The sequence below is a fragment of the Anolis carolinensis genome, unplaced genomic scaffold (assembly GCF_035594765.1).
Source record: "Anolis carolinensis isolate JA03-04 unplaced genomic scaffold, rAnoCar3.1.pri scaffold_7, whole genome shotgun sequence".
NCBI lineage: Eukaryota > Metazoa > Chordata > Lepidosauria > Squamata > Dactyloidae > Anolis > Anolis carolinensis.
In genome coordinates, this window is record NW_026943818.1 from 6,500,608 (window position 1) to 6,520,833 (window position 20,226).

At 43.1% G+C, this 20,226-nt stretch overlaps 3 long non-coding RNA genes across 3 annotated transcripts; 2 read left to right on the forward strand and 1 right to left on the reverse strand.

Moving 5' to 3' along the window:
- Window positions 1–683: 683 nt before the first annotated feature.
- On the forward strand, window positions 684–5,738 carry LOC100557452 (uncharacterized). The gene is made up of 3 exons (XR_118863.3): window positions 684–873; window positions 3,299–3,400; window positions 5,235–5,738. It is a non-coding gene; the product is annotated as an uncharacterized LOC100557452 (long non-coding RNA).
- LOC134293115 (uncharacterized) lies at window positions 5,713–7,860 on the reverse strand. The gene is made up of 2 exons (XR_010000150.1): window positions 7,785–7,860; window positions 5,713–7,478 (listed from the first exon to the last, which is right to left on the reverse strand). It is a non-coding gene; the product is annotated as an uncharacterized LOC134293115 (long non-coding RNA).
- On the forward strand, window positions 7,706–17,464 carry LOC134293114 (uncharacterized). Its single transcript, XR_010000149.1, has 2 exons — window positions 7,706–7,918; window positions 16,948–17,464. It is a non-coding gene; the product is annotated as an uncharacterized LOC134293114 (long non-coding RNA).
- The last annotated feature ends 2,762 nt before the right edge of the window (window positions 17,465–20,226 follow it).

Here is a 20,226-nt window from a genome sequence, read left to right on the forward strand (position 1 = left end):
AAAGAACTGGTGGGATCACAAACCTGCCAAGGTATTGGAAAATGAGCACGCAAAGATACTGTGGGACTTCCGAATCCAGACTGACAAAGTTCTGGAACACAACACACCAGACATCACAGTTGTGGAAAAGAAAAAGGGTTGGATCATTGATGTCGCCATCCCAGGTGACAGTCGCATTGACGAAAAACAACAGGAAACACTCAGCCGCTATCAGGACCTCAAGACTGAACTTCAAAGACTTTGGCAGAAACCAGTGCAGGTGGTCCCAGTGGTGATGGGCACATTGGGTGCCGTGCCAAAAGATCTCAGTCAGTATTTGGAAACAATAGACATTGACAAAATTACGATATGTCAACTGCAAAAGGCCATCCTACTGGGATCTGCACGCATCATCCAACAATACATCACACAGTCCTAGACACTTGGGAAGTGTTCGACTTGTGATTTTGTGATACGAAATCCAGCAGGTCTATCTTGTTTGCTGTGTCATACAATAAAATAATAATAATAATAATTTGATGAGTTAGGAGAACCTTCCTGTATGGTCCCCAGGTGCTGAAGCACAGCCCAGCTCCTCCTAAAGGCCAGCATGAAGCAAACAATGGAGCATGACAAGTCATATGAGCAGCCCTTCCCTCCCTGCGCATGACTTGGGTTGCGTTACTGGGGCAACTCTCTACAGGGCAGGAAGATGTGTTTGCAGGAGGAGGAGACAAGTCGCAAGAGCAACCAACCCTATATACCTGGCGACTGGAAGAGGAAGGAGAGAGAAAGAGAGAGAACGCGGAAGAAACAGCAGGAGGAAGAGAGAGACGGAGACCAAGGAGAGGCTCTCCTCTACGAGTAGAAACATGGTCTGAGTTATTATCAATGGTAAGAGAAAAATTCCTTTATCTAAGTCGCTTTCGTAACTTCAATATTCCAACGTTAAGACTCTAGAATGTGATTTCCTGCTACTTGACAGCAGGTTGGACTGGATGGCCCATGAGGTCTCTTCCAACTCTACTATTCTATGATTCTATGATTCTATGAAAAGTGGGTTTCCTTTGGACCAGGAGTTCTGACCCTTTTGGACCAATATTTCTGTAGGCTTCTTGGAGCAATGTTTTTTTCCCCATTTAGAAATGAACTTATTTATTTACAATATTTATATCGCGCCCTTCTCAATCCCAAAGGGGATTCAAGGCGGCTTTACACATAGGCAAAACGAAGGATTCCTTCCCTTCTTTTAACTATGTTGTGTCCTACCTCAAGCTTTAAAGAAAGTAATAAATAAAAAAATATCATGGTTATTGTTTCCTTTATTTCCCCTGGTGTTTGAGGGGAAACGGCAAAGAGTCACTGCTTTCCAAAGGATTTGCCAGAAAGTTCAAGGCAACTCTATTGTGTCTTTGTGTCTTTGTGCAAAGCTTCTATGTGAAATGGGAAACGTTTTGGTTAAAATTCTGTAAGTTTTGGTGGAAAATTAACAGCCAGCTAGTGTGGAACTGCATTATATAGTAGGGTTGTGCACGGAATTCGTTTTCTCAGTTTCCTTTGGTACCTTCGGTACTTCAGGAGCTCGTAATGGTAAGAGTACGAAAACTTGCCCGACACAAAAGCCCGGAAAACACACAACAACCCTGAAATACTTCCTTGTGTGAGATGCAACCCATAAAGTGTGCTTATAGGATCCAGATCCATGTTGTTTACCTTGTGAGCCGTTCTCAAGGGACTTAGCTTTCCTTCGGCAGGAAATGTAAGAGACTAAGGCGGAGGGTGTCAACTCTATTCCGTGATGTCTACTGTAAACAGCGAAAGTCTCGTTCTCAGCTGCGAGACAAAGAATTATGTAAACTGGAGGAATGTGGGATCGAAACTCATTCTTTCAAGTGTTCTGCCACTGACCTTTGATTCCTCTCCAGTGCCAGGAAATACATTGCGATGAAGAAGGAAATAATTGGACTTTGAGATAGCTACAGGCAATAGTTGGAAGTTGGCTTGCCGTTCTCAATGTTGTCCTGTGTTCAAGAGATCCCAGTGATCTGCTCTCATTTCCAAAGCAGGATGGATGCAGGATCACTTCTTCACTGTTGTTACTTTCGATATTTTGCATGGGGCCTTATGTTTGCACAAAGTTGGTAAAGCCTCAAGCTTAATGCAAATAAATGGAGTCAATTGCCAAATGGTGCGGAGCAGTGGTCCCCAAACTTATTTGGCCTGCTGCCTGCTTTCCAGAAAAAATATGACTCAGCACCCCCTTAAAAGGGGGTGTGGCTTAGAGGGGCGTGGCTTAGAGGTGTGGGCGTGGCTCCTGCTCAAGGGGGCGGGGCTGAACCTCTTCCCTAGTTCAAGAGGCAGGGCTGGGAGAGGGAGGTGGAGATGGACGGGGCCACAAAGGGGCAGAGTTACAAGCTCTGAGTCAGGGCTGAGCTTCTATCCCTGTCCTGGATAGAGGAGGGGGTGGGGCCTCTATACCCCACCCCCATGTTCTAACAAGCACCTCAGGGGAGGTATACAGAGGCTCTTGGGAAGAGGCCCTGCCCCTAGCCCCGCCCTTTAGTCCTAAAAGGCCTCTCAGGAGAGGTATAGAGGCTCAGCCCTGTCTCAGGCTCTGGAGAAGAAGCCATGCCCAATCCTCTAGCTCCACCCCCTGCATCCCAACAAGTGCCTCAGGGGCTCAGCCCTGTCTTGGGCACTTGGGAAGAGGCTCCGCCCCTCTCCTGGCCCCGCCCCCGTGCCCTAATAGGTACCATCACCGCCCCCCTGGATCACTGCAGTGCCCACCAGGGGGCAGTAGTGCCCACTTTGGGAATCACTGGTGTAGAGCTATACTTGGATAGCCTCTTTAAAATGGAAACTAAAGCCTGGAGTGGATTAACTGCCCTTTTGGAATGGAAGCTGCCACTGTTCATGCCTTCTCTTTAAATTTTGCTAGGTCAGCAGAAGCTGGGGCTAACCATGAGAGCTCGCTCCGCTCCCCGGATTCGAACTGCCGACCTTTCAGTCAGCAATTTCAGCAGCTCAGCAGTTCAACCCGCTGTGGCACCAAACCGGGATATAGAAAAAAAATATTCAGGAGAGTTTTTCAGACTAAACAATGATGCATCTCATTTTCATCTCAAACCACATCCTTTCTCTTTTTTTGTTTCGAGGACTTGTTAATGCTCTAAGGTATTGCAGGATGTGGCTGTGGCATCCATTAACACAATTTGTATAGGTCTATTTGGGATTGGGTTTTTGAAAACGGATTTTTAATACATAGGGGCTTTCCGACCAATGTTTTCAATTTGTCTGTTTGCTTGTTTGTGGTCTTCAGCCTGCAGCTATGTGGCCGCAAGAATTCAGAGTTGCTGCAGAAGCTGTTGCAAAAATGATGAAGGGATGCTGAGGGAACCTTCCATCCAACCAGAGGAAAAAGGTAAAGGAACTGGATGGTATTAAGAGATTTTTATTTTCCCAGGAAAATAATTTAAGGTTAGGAAAAGGGATAAGCAAGCAAACCTCTTTAGATGTGGTCAATTCCGTCTTTGGTGGAGTTCAGAGTGCTCATTGATTGCAGGTGAACTATAAATCCCATTACCTACAACTCCAAAATGTCCAAGCCAATTCCCTTCAAAACTCACCAGTATTCAAATATGGGTGTATCAGGTATGCGCGCCAAGTTTGATCCAGATCCATCATTGCTTGGGTTCATAGTGTGCTCTGGATATAGGTGAACTACAACTCCCGCAAATCAAGGTGAATTTTCCCCAAAGACCTCCAGTATTTTTTCTTGATCATGGGGCCTCTGTGTGCCATGTTCAGTCCAATTCCATCTCTGGTGGAGTTCAGTGCGCTCATTGGTTGCAGGTGAACTATACATCCCAGTACATACAACTCCAAAATGTCCAGGCCAATTCCCCTCAAAACCCACCAGTATTCAAATTTGGGCATATGGATTATGCATGCCAAGTTTGGTCCAGATCCATCACTGTTTCGGTTCATAGTGCGCTCTGGATGTAGGTGAACTACAACTCCTATAAATCCCTCCCAAGAACTCCAGTATGTTTTGTGGGTCATGGAGGTTCTGTGTGCCAAGTTAGTCCCAGGTCCATCATTGGTGGAGTTCAGAGTGTTCTTAGATTGAAGGTGAACTATACATCCCAGTATCTACAACTCCCATAAATCCCTCCAGTAATTTTTCTTGGTCATGGAGGTTCTATGTGCCAAGTGAGTTCCAGGTCCATCATTGGTGGAGTTCAGAGTGCTCTTAGATTGAAGGTGAACTATACATCCCAGTATCTACAACTCCCATAAATCCCTCCAGTAATTTTTCCTGCTCATGGAGGTTCTGTGTGCCAAGTGAGTTCCAGGTCCATCATTGGTGGAGTTCGGAGTGCTCTTAGATTGAAGGTGAACTATACATCCCAGTACCTACAACCCCTATAAATCCCTCCAGTAATTTTTCCTGGTCATGGGGGTTCTGTCTGCCAAGTTAGTCCCAGGTCCATCATTGGTGGAGTTCAGAGTGCTCTTAGATTGAAGGTGAACTATACATCCCAGTATCTACAACTCCCATAAATCCCTCCAGTAATTTTTCCTGCTCATGGAGGTTCTGTGTGCCAAGTGAGTTCCAGGTCCATCATTGGTGGAGTTCGGAGTGCTCTTAGATTGAAGGTGAACTATACATCCCAGTACCTACAACCCCTATAAATCCCTCCAGTAATTTTTCCTGGTCATGGGGGTTCTGTCTGCCAAGTTAGTCCCAGGTCCATCATTGGTGGAGTTCAGAGTGCTCTTAGATTGAAGGTGAACTATATATCCCAGTGCCTATAACTCCTATAAATCATGGTGAATTCTCCCCAAACCTTTCTAGTATTTTCAATTGCAGATCAATTCCTCTGTTTGCTGTGTGCCATAGAAAAGAATAAGGGTTATGAAAGTGGGCGGGGTCATGCAAATTCCACACCAATGGAGAGAGTCAGAAACACTGGGATGTCTGTGGTGGACTAAAAACAGAAAATCGAGGATGAAATTGTCCCCATATGGGTGGTGGGCAGGGTGGTGTTTGTGGAGGAGATTGGCAGGGCTCTTGGACATGTTCACGGCGCTCGCCATAACCTGCAATGTCATTGGATGGAGGGCCATTGGTGTCTCCTGAGCTGTGGGAGCTATAGCTTCCTTTCCATTCCTAATGTGTGATTTCCAACTCTTGGAACAATCTGATAGCCATTCCTCATCTTTTTTTCTCTCTCTCCCGCAACTGTGTGCAGTTCCGCAAGTAGGTGGATGACAACGTCAACCCAAAATGGCCAAGCCTGCTGCCACGTGCAACTTTCCTATTCAAGACCAGCCCATTGGAACATGAGGATAAAGGACTGCATGGGGTCCGCCCATCACTGGAAGGACATCCTGTGCTGCTCTTGATTGAGAAAACTACAATTTGGAAGTCAGCATAGATAGCAGCCCCATCTACACTGCATGATAGGACCATATAATGGTTTCAAACTACACTATGTGGCAGTGTAGATGGGGCCCGTGCTAGCTAAAGGCATCTGAGAATTGTAGTCATGAAGTCATATTTCTCCCACATAGAGAAAACTTGCTAAACCCTCTCTCGTCGTCATAGGTAGCCATGAAGACAAGTTCAGAAACTCCTCTTTGAAAGGAGATGGATGCGTTCGATTTCCTTTGCCTATGAGACCAATAAAAGCAAGCACTGAATTTAGAAAATGCTGGAGTTCAAAGGTGTTCATTAAAAGAGATGTTGTTGTTCATTTTTATTTGTGTGTTTTCTGTGTTTTCCATGCCTTCATGTTGACTCAGACTGATGGCAACGTTATTGGTAGTATTTTCTTGACTAGCTTTCTTCAAAATAAATACAGTAGAGTCTCACTTATCCAAGCTAAACAGGCCGGCAGAAGCTTGGATAAGCGAATATGTTGGATAATAAGGAGGCATTAAGGAAAAGCCTATTAAACATCAAATTAGGTTATGATTTTACAAATTAAGCACCAAAACATCATGTTATACAACAAATGTGGCAGAAAAAGTAGTTCAATACGCAGTAATGTTATGTTGTAATTACTGTATTTACGAGTTTAGCACCAAAATATCATGATATATTGAAAACATTGACTACAAAAATGGCTTGGATAATCCAGAAGCTTGGATAAGCGAGGCTTGGATAAGTGAGACTCTACTGTAAATAAATAAATAAATAAATAATATTTTATAATTATTTTTTATGTACATACATTAACAACTTTCAGTAAAACAAAACACAAAAGCAATGAACATTTTACAAAAACATAACCCCACCACCAAGGCCCAAACAAGTATCATTTCCTTTACCATAAGATTTATAAGTCAACCATTAAGCAAATGTCATATCCAAAATTCTTGACCAACATGATTGTATTTTCCTTTTTCACTTTCTAGAAAGAGAATAATAATAATAATAATAATAATAATAATAATAATAATAATAATAATAATAATAATAATCCAGACTGACAAAGTTCTGGAACACAACACACCAGACATCACAGTTGTGGAAAAGAAAAAGGTTTGGATCATTGATGTCGCCATCCCAGGTGACAGTCGCATTGACGAAAAACAACAGGAAAAGCTCAGCCGCTATCAGGACCTCAAGATTGAACTTCAAAGACTCTGAACTTCAAAGACCAGTGCAGGTGGTCCCGGTGGTGATGGGCACACTGGGTGCCGTGCCAAAAGATCTCAGCTGGCATTTGGAAACAATAGATATTGACAAAATTACGATCTGTCAACTGCAAAAGGCCACCCGACTGGGATCTGCGCACATCATCCGAAAATACATCACACAGTCCTAGACACTTGGGAAGTGTTTGACTTGTGATTTTGTGATAAGAAATCCAGCATGTCTATCTTGTTTGCTGTGTCATAATAAAATAATAATAATAATAATAATAATAATAATAATAATAATAATAATAATAATAGTGTCCGACGTGTGATCCAATACAACAACCAGCAGAGTGTCTGCTGTGGACTCATCTTGTTGTGTTTATAATAATAATAATAATAATAATAATAATAATAATAATAATAATAATATCACACAGTCACTCTAGTGGGTCAGTGCCATGCAAAAGGCCATTGCAACATGTGCACAGCAAACAAAGAATATATACCTTTGGCTTATCTAAAATTGACCAATGGCTGAGGGTCTTCCTCACCTTCCGCACCTACTTGGTGTAAATGAGACTTGTGACCTCACTTGTTTACTCTGAGCTTTCTTCTCTCCTTGGAACTTCCTGGAGAAAGGCACCAGCTCACAGGAAGGGAGGGGCATATGCAGAGGCAAAGCTACATAGGCAAAAGTTTACTATTTTCTGGCTTATGGTCCCTTCAGTGTGGGCACCTTTTTACCGTCCCGCCGAAGCGATACCTATTGATCTACTCACATTTGCATATTGTCGAACCGCTAGGTTGGCAGGAGCTGGGTCTAACAGCTTCGAACAGATGCCGCGGGTCTGTTAGACACGGATGGTAGGGAAAGGGAAGAGTTTATACACACAGACAGGACCCCAGCACAAATAAAGCAGTCATTCCACATTAACTACTATAGCAAACACCTCTGGTATCCTGGTTTTTGTACTTGAGGATCAGGCATTTAGACATCTCTGCCGGGACACTCCATAGCTTTCCCAAACTATACACCTCCGGACGCAACTAAAATGGAATCACCAGGATATCATTGTAGGCCTCCTGATCAGTCATCTGGTTTAAGAGGAAGCAAAACAATGGAGTTGCATGAGTCACAAAACAGCCTTACCTACCTGCCAACCATAGGGTTACTAGGGCAACCAACCCCTTGAAGGACAGAACAGGATGCCTTCCTGGCCATATACTCCTTGAATGCAGACAGAAAAAAAGACTGTTTGTGGAAACATTGTCTAACTCATCACCAACAGTAAGTAAAATAATGGCTATGACCAACGGATGTCTAGGTTTGGAAAGAACCATCCAAATCTCTCCTCCGACATTCCTTTTTTTCCCAGCTGCTTTTCAAATGTCGCCACTTAGCATGCTTCCTCTTTGTCTCTGACTTGCGTAGTTGGCACTCAACCAAATGTACATCTTCACTGTAGAACGGATGTACTTTGATACTTGAACTGCCAAGCCTCAATGCTACCCTGTTTCCCCGAAAATAAGACAGGGTCTTATATTAATTTTTGCTCCCAAAGATGCACTAGGTCTTATTTTCAGGGGATGTCTTATTTTTCCATGTAGAAGAGCTCACATTTATTGTTGAACAACAAAATGAACATTTATTATATACTGTGTCATCACAAACCAGCATAACCAGACAAACTGAATCCTATCAAGAATTTATTGTTACTACCATTATTTACATGTACAACAATCTATGGTACCTCTTGCAGTTTAGGTTTCACAAGGTTTCCACGCTGATTTCTCTCTATTCTAGTTTCAATGTAGTCATGAATAATATAATATAATATAATATAATAATAATAATATGATAATATAATAGAATAATAAAATAATAATATAATGATATACAATATATTAATGGGATAATATAATAACAGGATATAATAATAACAGAATATGATGATAATAATATGGTATTAATAGGATAATATAATAGAATAATCTATATATATAAAAGAGTGATGGCATCAAGGCAGCGGACAAAACAACAAAACTACAGGCCCCCCAACCTCGAAATTTGACAACACAACCCATCATCCACGCCTCTAGGTTGATACAACAAAAAGAAAAGAAAAATAAAGTCCTAATTAGAGAGAGAGGAATAATTGCTTTTATCCAATTGCTGCCAGTTAGAAGGCTAAGCTCCTCCAACTTGGTCTCCTAGCAACCCAATAAAAATAATAAAAAACACTATAAATTAATACAATAAAATACTATAACAGAAAATAACTAAAAATAATACAAGAAAATAATAAAATATAATAAATAAAAATATAACTTACAATAAAATTAATTTTAAAAAATGCAAATAACGTCAAATAAAAATTACACAACAATTTTTAACCAATGCCACCACCACTTTGCCACAGCAACGCGTGGCCGGGCACAGCTAGTAGAATATAATATAATTATATAAAATATATTAATAGGATAATATAAAATGGAATATAATAACAATAACAGAATATGCTAATAATATAAGAATAATATGATAATATAATAGAATAGAATAATAGTATAGAATATAATGATATAATATATATTAATAGGATAATATAATAATGGGATATAATAATAACAGAATATGAGGCTAATAATATGGTAATAATAATAGTATAAAATAAGTTTCATGGCATAGGATAGGAATAAGAATGGGAGGAGAATCCCAATGCGTCCTGTACCTTTAAGAAGCAGAAGGAGCAGGAAAGGGTGTTGAAGCCCTCTTCCTTCCCTCCCACGCTCCCTTGCCCTGGCACCAGGAGCCAATCAGAAGCCTCTGGGATGAAGGGAGCATGGCCAGGACGGAGCCTTGTCTCCGAAGGAAGGAAGAAACGGCAGGCAGCGCAGACGGAAGGTTTTGTAGCTGGGGGACAGGCAGGAGGCACAGAAAGCAAGCACTCTCTCTCCCTCCCTCCCTCCCTCCAGTGCGTATGAATGCTGCTTCTGCCCTGCAGCCATGCTTCCCAATGGAACTCTGCTGCAGCCTGGAAGGTCCCATTCTTAGTTGCTAGGTCTTACTTTCAGGGGAGGCCTTATATTTGGCAATCCCCCCAAACCCCTACTAGGTCTTATTCTTTGGGGAGGTCTTATTTTAGGGGAAACACGGTATGCACTCGTGATAACTGCAGTTTTACAAGATCTTTAGCAAAGAGCTCTAGAGTTCTGGTGCCACACGTCAAACTACAACTCCCTGGATTCCACAGCATTGAGCCAACATAGTCAAAGTGCTGTCAAACTACATTACACAGCCCAACCAATTTGGTATCGAATTGGTTGGGATCACAGGGTTGTTGTATGTTTTCCGGGCTGTACAGCCACGTTCCAGAAGTATTCCCTCCTGACGTTTCGCCCACATCTATGGCAGGCATCCTCAGAGGTTATAAGGTATGGAGAAACTAAGCAAGGAAGGTTTGTATATATCTGTGGAAAGTCCAGGGTGAGAGAAGAGGCCAGTGTGAATGTTGTAGTTAATCACCTTAATTAGCATTGAATAGCTGCATCTCCTGGATTCTTCCTGCCTGGGGGCATCCTTTGTTCGGAGTCGTTAGCTGCCCATTAGGCATGTCCGATCGATGAAAAAAATGTTTCAATTCTCGTTTCTAAAGTAGGGGGCGCTGGCGCTTCGATATAGAAAGTATTTCCGATTTTTTTCACCCAAAAATTTCGGATATTTCCGAAAATTCGTAATGATTCTAAATGTTTCTAAAATGGCGGACGCACATGCGCAATCGCAAAAAAAAAAAAGGAACCGGGGGGTTACAGGGCTCTCCCACCCTCATTTCTTGAGCTATCCTCATCAAATTTGCAATGCCCTTACAAGTTGTGCAAAGATACTTTGAAAACTAGAAATTCCCTTGCTATATTTGTAAGCAAGAAGGACACTGGAAATCAATGGTGTCTCTGGCTATGTAATCCCACAAGCCTCAACCCAATGCCTTCCATTAGAATTGGACCAGTGACCACCACGCCAAGCAATGCCCTGGCAAGGAGTGCAAAGATACTTTGAAAACTAGAAATTCTCTTGCTAAGAGAAAGAACTATGTTAGGCTGAGCTAAGCTCCCATTCAAGGTAGGTTGCAGAAACAAAAAAATTAAAAAATATATATTTAAAAACACGTTAAAAAAATTGGGGGGAGGATAACAAAACATTAAGAGACAATTAGAGAATGGGCCAACAATGGTTCGAATTACATTGCTGGTTACGCTGTGAGACAATGTCTCGGAATGCGTATCAAAAAGCGAGAACAATCCGAAATAATTCTGATATACGATTCAAAACGATTTTTTGGACATGTCTAATGCCCATGTCTGGAACTCCTCTGTTTTCAGAGTGTTGCTTCTTATTTACTGTTCTGTTTTTTGAGTTTTTAAATACTGGTAGCCAGATTTTGTTCATTTTCATGCTTTCCTCCTTTCTGTTGAAGTTGTCCACAGGAGAGAATACTTCTAGAACATGGCCGTACAGCCCGGAAACAATGAAAATGAACAAAGTCTGGTTACCAGCATTAAAAAAACTCAAAAAAACAGAACAGTAAATAAGAAGCAACACTCTGAAAACAGAGGAGTTCCAGACATGGGCAGCTAACGACTCCGAAAAAAGGATGCCCCCAGGCTGGAAGAATCCAGGAGATGCAGCTATTCAATGCTAATTGAGGTGATTAACTGCAATATTCACACTGGCCTCTTCTCTCACCCTGGACTTTCCACAGATATATATATAAACCTTCCTTGCTTAGTTTCTCCATATCTCATAACTTCTGAGGATGCCTGCCCTAAATGTGGGCGAAATGTCAGGAGAGAATACTTCTAGAACATGGCCATACAGCCCAGAAAACATACAACAACCCAACCAATTTTTTTCAGATATCCCCAGAAACAGGGATAACATTTGAGGCACCAAGATGTACATTGGCCAGGGCTATCAGTGACTCCCAAACGATGGTCCTCCAGGAGATTTGGACATCAACTCCCAGAAGTCTCACCTGCCTTGCCCAATTCACTAAGAGGGTTTAATTACTATTCTGTAACTACATATAGTTGCATAGACTATAGACCAGTGGTTCCCAGCCTTTTCTTGACTAGGGTCCACTTGACAAGGGACCACTCTCCAACATTAGTAAAGGAGCTAGATCAGTGGTTTCCAACCAGTTCTTAACCAGGGACTACTTTGACCACTCCCAACATTAGTAAAGGAGCTAGATCAGTGGTTTCCAACCACTTCTTGACCAGGGACTACTTTGACCACTCTCCAACATTAATAAAGGAGCTAGATCAGTGGTTTCCAACCATTTCTTGGCCAGGGACTACTTTGACCACTCACCAACATTAGTACAGGAGCTAGATCAGTGGTTTCCAACCATTTCTTGACCAGGGACTACTTTGACCACTCACCAACATTAGTACACGAGATAGATCAGTGGTTTCCAACCATTTGACCAGGGACTACTTTGACCACTCACCAACATTAGTACAGGAGCTAGATCAGTGGTTTCCAACCATTTCTTGACCAGGGACTACTTTGACCACTCACCAACATTAGTACAGGAGCTAGATCAGTGGTTTCCAACCATTTCTTGACCAGGGACTACTTTGACCACTCACCAACATTAGTACAGGAGCTAGATCAGTGGTTTCCAACCATTTCTTGACCAGGGACTACTTTGACCACTCACCAACATTAGTACAGGAGCTAGATCAGTGGTTTCCAACCATTTCTTGACCAGGGACTACTTTGACCACTCACCAACATTAGTACAGGAGCTAGATCAGTGGTTTCCAACCATTTCTTGACCAGGGACTACTTTAACCACTCCCAACATTAGTACACGAGATAGATCAGTGGTTTCCAACCATTTCTTGACCAGGGACTACTTTGACCACTCACCAACATTAGTACACGAGATAGATCAGTGGTTTCCAACCATTTCTTGACCAGGGACTACTTTGACCACTCCCAACATTAGTACACGAGATAGATCAGTGGTTTCCAACCATTTCTTGACCAGGGACTATTTTGACCACTCCCAACATTAGTAAAGGAGCTAGATCAGTGGTTTCCAACCATTTCTTGACCAGGGACTACTTTGACCACTCACCAACATTAGTACAGGAGCTAGATCAGTGGTTTCCAAACATTTCTTGACCAGGGACTACTTTGACCACTCCCAACATTAGTAGATGAGATAGATCAGTGGTTTCCAACCATTTCTTGACCAGGGACTACTTTGACCACTCACCAACATTAGTACACGAGATAGATCAGTGGTTTCCAACCATTTCTTGACCAGGGACTACTTAGACCACTCACCAACATTAGTACACGAGATAGATCAGTGGTTTCCAACCATTTCTTGACCAGGGACTACTTTGACCACTCCCAACATTAGTACACGAGATAGATCAGTGGTTTCCAACCATTTCTTGACCAGGGACTACTTTGACCACTCACCAACATTAGTACAGGAGCTAGATCAGTGGTTTCCAACCATTTCTTGACCAGGGACTACTTTGACCACTCACCAACATTAGTACACGAGATAGATCAGTGGTTTCCAACCATTTCTTGACCAGGGACTACTTTGACCACTCACCAACATTAGTACACGAGATAGATCAGTGGTTTCCAACCATTTCTTGACCAGGGACTACTTTGACCACTCCCAACATTAGTACACGAGCTAGATCAGTGGTTTCCAACCATTTCTTGACCAGGGACTATTTTGACCACTCCCAACATTAGTAAAGGAGCTAGATCAGTGGTTTCCAACCATTTCTTGACCAGGGACTACTTTGACCACTCACCAACATTAGTACAGGAGCTAGATCAGTGGTTTCCAACCATTTCTTGACCAGGGACTACTTTGACCACTCCCAACATTAGTACACGAGATAGATCAGTGGTTTGCAACCATTTCTTGACCAGGGACTACTTTGACCACTCACCAACATTAGTACAGGAGCTAGATCAGTGGTTTCCAACCATTTCTTGACCAGGGACTACTTTGACCACTCACCAACATTAGTAAAGGAGCTAGATCAGTGGTTTCCAACCATTTCTTGACCAGGGACTACTTTGACCACTCACCAACATTAGTACAGGAGCTAGATCAGTGGTTTCCAACCATTTCTTGACCAGGGACTACTTTGACCACTCACCAACATTAGTACAGGAGCTAGATCAGTGGTTTCCAACCATTTCTTGACCAGGGACTACTTTGACCACTCCCAACATTAGTACACGAGATAGATCAGTGGTTTCCAACCATTTCTTGACCAGGGACTACTTTGACCACTCACCAACATTAGTACACGAGATAGATCAGTGGTTTCCAACCATTTCTTGACCAGGGACTACTTTGACCACTCCCAACATTAGTACACGAGATAGATCAGTGGTTTCCAACCATTTCGTGACCAGGGACTATTTTGACCACTCCCAACATTAGTAAAGGAGCTAGATCAGTGGTTTCCAACCATTTCTTGACCAGGGACTACTTTGACCACTCACCAACATTAGTACAGGAGCTAGATCAGTGGTTTCCAAACATTTCTTGACCAGGGACTACTTTGACCACTCCCAACATTAGTAGATGAGATAGATCAGTGGTTTCCAACCATTTCTTGACCAGGGACTACTTTGACCACTCACCAACATTAGTACACGAGATAGATCAGTGGTTTCCAACCATTTCTTGACCAGGGACTACTTAGACCACTCACCAACATTAGTACACGAGATAGATCAGTGGTTTCCAACCATTTCTTGACCAGGGACTACTTTGACCACTCCCAACATTAGTACACGAGATAGATCAGTGGTTTCCAACCATTTCTTGACCAGGGACTACTTTGACCACTCACCAACATTAGTACAGGAGCTAGATCAGTGGTTTCCAACCATTTCTTGACCAGGGACTACTTTGACCACTCACCAACATTAGTACACGAGATAGATCAGTGGTTTCCAACCATTTCTTGACCAGGGACTACTTTGACCACTCACCAACATTAGTACACGAGATAGATCAGTGGTTTCCAACCATTTCTTGACCAGGGACTACTTTGACCACTCCCAACATTAGTACACGAGCTAGATCAGTGGTTTCCAACCATTTCTTGACCAGGGACTATTTTGACCACTCCCAACATTAGTAAAGGAGCTAGATCAGTGGTTTCCAACCATTTCTTGACCAGGGACTACTTTGACCACTCACCAACATTAGTACAGGAGCTAGATCAGTGGTTTCCAACCATTTCTTGACCAGGGACTACTTTGACCACTCCCAACATTAGTACACGAGATAGATCAGTGGTTTGCAACCATTTCTTGACCAGGGACTACTTTGACCACTCACCAACATTAGTACAGGAGCTAGATCAGTGGTTTCCAACCATTTCTTGACCAGGGACTACTTTGACCACTCACCAACATTAGTAAAGGAGCTAGATCAGTGGTTTCCAACCATTTGACCAGGGACTACTTTGACCACTCTCCAACATTAGTACAGGAGCTAGATCAGTGGTTTCCAACCATTTCTTGACCAGGGACTACTTTGACCACTCACCAACATTAGTAAAGGAGCTAGATCAGTGGTTTCCAACCATTTCTTGACCAGGGACTACTTTGACCACTCACCAACATTAGTACAGGAGCTAGATCAGTGGTTTCCAACCATTTCTTGACCAGGGACTACTTTGACCACTCACCAACATTAGTACAGGAGCTAGATCAGTGGTTTCCAACCATTTCTTGGCCAGGGACTACTTTGACCACTCCCAACATTAGTACAGGAGCTAGATCAGTGGTTTCCAACCATTTCTTGACCAGGGACTACTTTGACCACTCACCAACATTAGTAAAGGAGCTAGATCAGTGGTTTCCAACCATTTCTTGACCAGGGACTACTTTGACCACTCTCCAACATTAGTACAGGAGCTAGATCAGTGGTTTCCAACCATTTCTTGACCAGGGACTACTTTGACCACTCCCAACATTAGTAAAGGAGCTAGATCAGTGGTTTCCAACCATTTCTTGGCCAGGGACTACTTTGACCACTCTCCAACATTAATAAAGGAGCTAGATCAGTGGTTTCCAACCACTTCTTGACCAGGGACTACTTTGACCACTCTCCAACATTAGTAATGGAGCTAGATCTGTGGTTTCCAACCATTTCTTGACCAGGGACTACTTTGACCACTCTCCAACATTAGTACAGGATCTAGATCAGTGGTTTCCAACCATTTCTTGACCAGGAACTACTTTGACCACTCTCCAACATTAGTACAGGAGCTAGATCAGTGGTTTCCAACCATTTATTGACCAGGAACTACTTTGACCACTCTCCAACATTAGTACAGGAGCTAGATCAGTGGTTTCCAACCATTTCTTGACCAGGAACTACTTTGACCACTCTCCAACATTAGTACCAAAAAGATTACAAATCAGTTTTTGGTCAACTTTAGATTCGGTTCGGTTCTTTGGGGTGCTGATTCAGAAAACTGCACTGGACAGACCACATCAGCTCTAGTTTTTGATATAGAACGTATGCCATCCAGTAGTCACCATCTGCTTGCCAACAGAAAACCATATTTAATCATCTAGAGCTGATGTGGTCTACCCGGGGCTGTGGCGCAGACGGGAGAGCAATGAGTCACTGACCAGGAGGTCATAAGTTCGAAGCCCGCTTGGAGCTATGTTTGTTTGTCTTTGTCCTGTGTTAAAAAGGCATTGAATGTTTGCCTAATATGTGTAATGTGATCCGCTCTGAGTCCCCTTCGGGGTGAGAAGGGCGGAATATAAATGATGTAAATAAATAATAAATAAATAATATCCAATGGAATTTTCTGAATCAGCACCCCAAGTAACGCCAGGAACAGGCCTAAGAACGAAGATAACAAGAAAAAATGTGGTTGGGCTGTGTTATTATCTGTAGTAGTAACACTGAGGCTGTGGACCATATTTTAGTGTTATGGCTTCACTCGGAGGGAGGAGGAGGAGAAGCAGCAGTCAGGAGGCTTGTTGTTATTCATTTCATGGGTAGTCAAGCTCTCCCCTCCCGACATCCCCGTTGCCTCGGCACTATAAGAGGGTTTTGCAAGACCACTTGCTCTCGTTGCAACGGTGTAGTAATGGTGAGGCTGTGGACCATACTTTAGTTCTTGGGGACCACTGGTGGTCCATAGACCACAGGTTGGAACCACTGCTATAGACTGTGTTGTAGGACTTAAGCCTTGGTGTTCACGCGATGTCATTTCCATCATTTGCAGCCTGGGCATCAAATGATGGGTATCTGCTGTGGCTGTTGTTGCAGAGGTGCTGACGACGATGCGCCAGAATATATATTTGAACCAACAGACAGTCCACCTAGACCACCAGCTGCAAATATCCGTCCCGTCCTGGAGCCATGTGTTCGGTCATGAAGATAGAAGGCTGCATGGATACCATCCACTAGCATGGTATCCTGTGCCATTCCGACTTGGAAAAACCATGATGTTGCTAAAGCTTTCCCATAATCCCGTTATCACCACAGGCAGTCATGAAGACATGTTTGCAAACTCCTACTTGAGAAGAGACAAACATGTCCGATTACCCCCTTGCCTGTAATCCTGATAGATGTAGATGAAGACTGACTAAAGACCAAAAACAAAGAAAACCCTGATTCTGGATCACCAAGAATCATGTCAAAGGATCACCAACAACAGCATGATGTCCAGGAATCGGAGTCAACAGGCTGCTTCGGCAAGCATCCAATTTCAACCCAACTGAAATAAACTTCTATCCTCACTCCAGAAATGCTTTACATTCTTATCGTCTGGTCTGGAAGATGTATTCCTTTAATCATCCCACTGGAGTCAGTCCAGTTGCTTCATCCCACACCATTCCTGTGAGATAATGTTTCCTACATTATTTCTCATGGCAAACAAGATTATTACTAGGCTTGAGCGATCCATGAAAAAATTGATTCTAAACTCGTTTCAAAAGCAGGGGGTGCCAGCGTTTCGTTTCTGATGTCATTTCTGAATTTTGCCCCCCAAAAAATTCGAAATTAACGAAAATTCGTTATTTTCTAAATTAATTCGTTAATGGCGGACGCGCATGCGCAATTCCCAAAAACAGCACAGAGGGAGAGGACTTTACAGGACTCTCCCACCCTCATTTTTTGAGTGATCTTCTTCAAACTTGGTACAGTGGTAGAACACATTTAACGCTGATAGCTCACCAAAATTTGGAACGTTTCCCTTATCCTCTGATTTTTGGCAAATTTTCATAGCTTTTATAATAAACCATTTTTTAATAATTGCAGAAATCTGTTCCTGGTTTGAAAGTCTTATTTCCTGTTAAATTGGGTTGTCTTTACTGTGAAAGTCATTGTTCTACTTCAGAAACCTTGTTTTTGTGGCTGAAACTTTGTTAAATTGGTTTGTGTGTGATATATACTGTGTATATATATATAGTCCCTGCATATGTGTGTGTGTGTTTGTGTGTGTGTGTATATAGGTAAAGGTAAAGGTATCCCTTGACGTTAAGTTCAGTCATGTCTGACTCTGGGGGTTGGTGCTCATCTCCATTTCTAAGCCCAAGAGCCAGTGTTGTCCATAGACACCTCCAAGGTCATGTGGCCGGCATGACTACATGGAGTGCCATTACCTTCCCGCCAGAGCGGTACCTATTGATCTACTCACATTGGCATGTTTTCAAGCTGCTAGGTTGGCAGAAGCTGGAGCTAACAGCGGGCACTCACTCTGCTCCCGGGATTTGAACCTGGGACCTTTCGGTCTGCAAGTTCAGCAGCTCAGTGCTTTAACACACTTCGCCATCGGGGCTCATGTATATATAATATACATACACATACACACAATGTGGAGAATATGTGGAAAGGTAGATAGATAAGTTGGGAGCCACAGCGAAGGCACCTTCCTGGGAGCAAGGTCTAATAATAATAATAATAATAATAATAATAATAATAATAATAATAATAATAAATCCCTTACAATATCCAAGATGGCTCACTGCTACAGAATCTTGGGAGGTTTAGTTTGGTATGGTACCATTATTGGCAGAGAAAGCCAAGCTGTAGGAGTTGAAATCCAATCATTTATCCTCCCTATAGAATCAATTTTATATGCATTTTTAGCTACAGAAAAGCTAAAATCGGGACAGTAAAAGAACAACACCCAGAAAATGGGAATTCCAGACAGAAAACAATCAGGGCCAGCTAATACCTCCCAACAAAGGATTCCCCCAGGTAGGAAGCAGCCAGGCTTTGAAGCTGCAAGGCTATTCAATGCTAATCAAGGTGACCAATTGCAACATTCACACTTGCCTCCCACAGACAAGAGTTCTTTCTCCCACCCTGGACCTTCCACAGATATATAAACCCCACTTGCCTAGATTCGCACAGACGTGAAAACCTCTGAGTATGTCTGCCACAGATGTGGGTGAAACGTCAGGAGAGAATGCTTCTGGCACATGGCCATAGAGCCCGGAATACATACCACAACAGTGTGATCCTGGCCATGAAAGCTTTCGACAACACAACCACAGTATCCATTCAAGTTCATGTAGCGTCGTATGGAGACCTGTATTGGGGGGAGGGAAGGTGCGAATCTGGGCCCCTGGGAGTCGTAGTCCTCCCTCCCTCCCTCCCCGGGAGCAGCCGAGGACGGGCCTGGCCCACACCCCCTCGCATCCCGGGCCTCTTCCTCCTCACCGCCGGGCCCCTCTCTGTCTCTCCAGGCCTGAGCTGAGGCGAGGCGGCGGCGGCGGCCATTTCCCCCCTCCGTCTTCCTCCTCCTCCTCGGCCTCCTTCCCCCTCGCCCCCTCCCATTGGCTGAGCCCGTGATGCCCCTTTTGCTGAGGGGCAAAAGGAAAGGGCCTGAATGGTGGGAGTTTGGGTGATTTGCAAAAGCTTTTTTTTCCTAACGAAAAAAACGACGAAATAAGAAAAAACGGCCTCTCGCGATTCGAAACCGCGATATCCAGACGTGTGGACAATCAAGGCCGTATATTGCTTCAAAACTAACGAAAATAACGAATTAATAACGGGTAACGGGGAAATCGAATTATTTGAGCAAGCCTAATTATTACAGTAAACAAAGAAGAGAACAATCTCGCAACACTCGTTTTTCATATGTCTATCCAGGACCTTGGAGAGCTTCCATCAGCCTTACTCAGTTGACCATGGTTTGCTCCTTAAAATAAAGATGGAATGTCTTTTCAATCATTCCTTCTACTACTGTTGCGATCACGTTGGCTCTGACTCATGACATCTCTGGGAAAAAGCGGTCTCCAAGACACCTTGTGGCTTCCTTTTTGGTCTTCCTCTTTTCCTACTGCCTCCCACTTTAATAGGTCTTGTCATATAATTTTTAATTGATCATACTATTCCATGCTATGGAACAGTGGTCCCCAAATTAAGGCCCATGGGCCGGATGCAGCCCTCCAAGGTCATTGACCCGGCCCCTGTCCTAAACTTTAGACTTAGGGTTGACCTAAGTCTGTCTGGTCTTTGGAGGTCTCTTTGCTTACCTATGGTTTTATGAGAT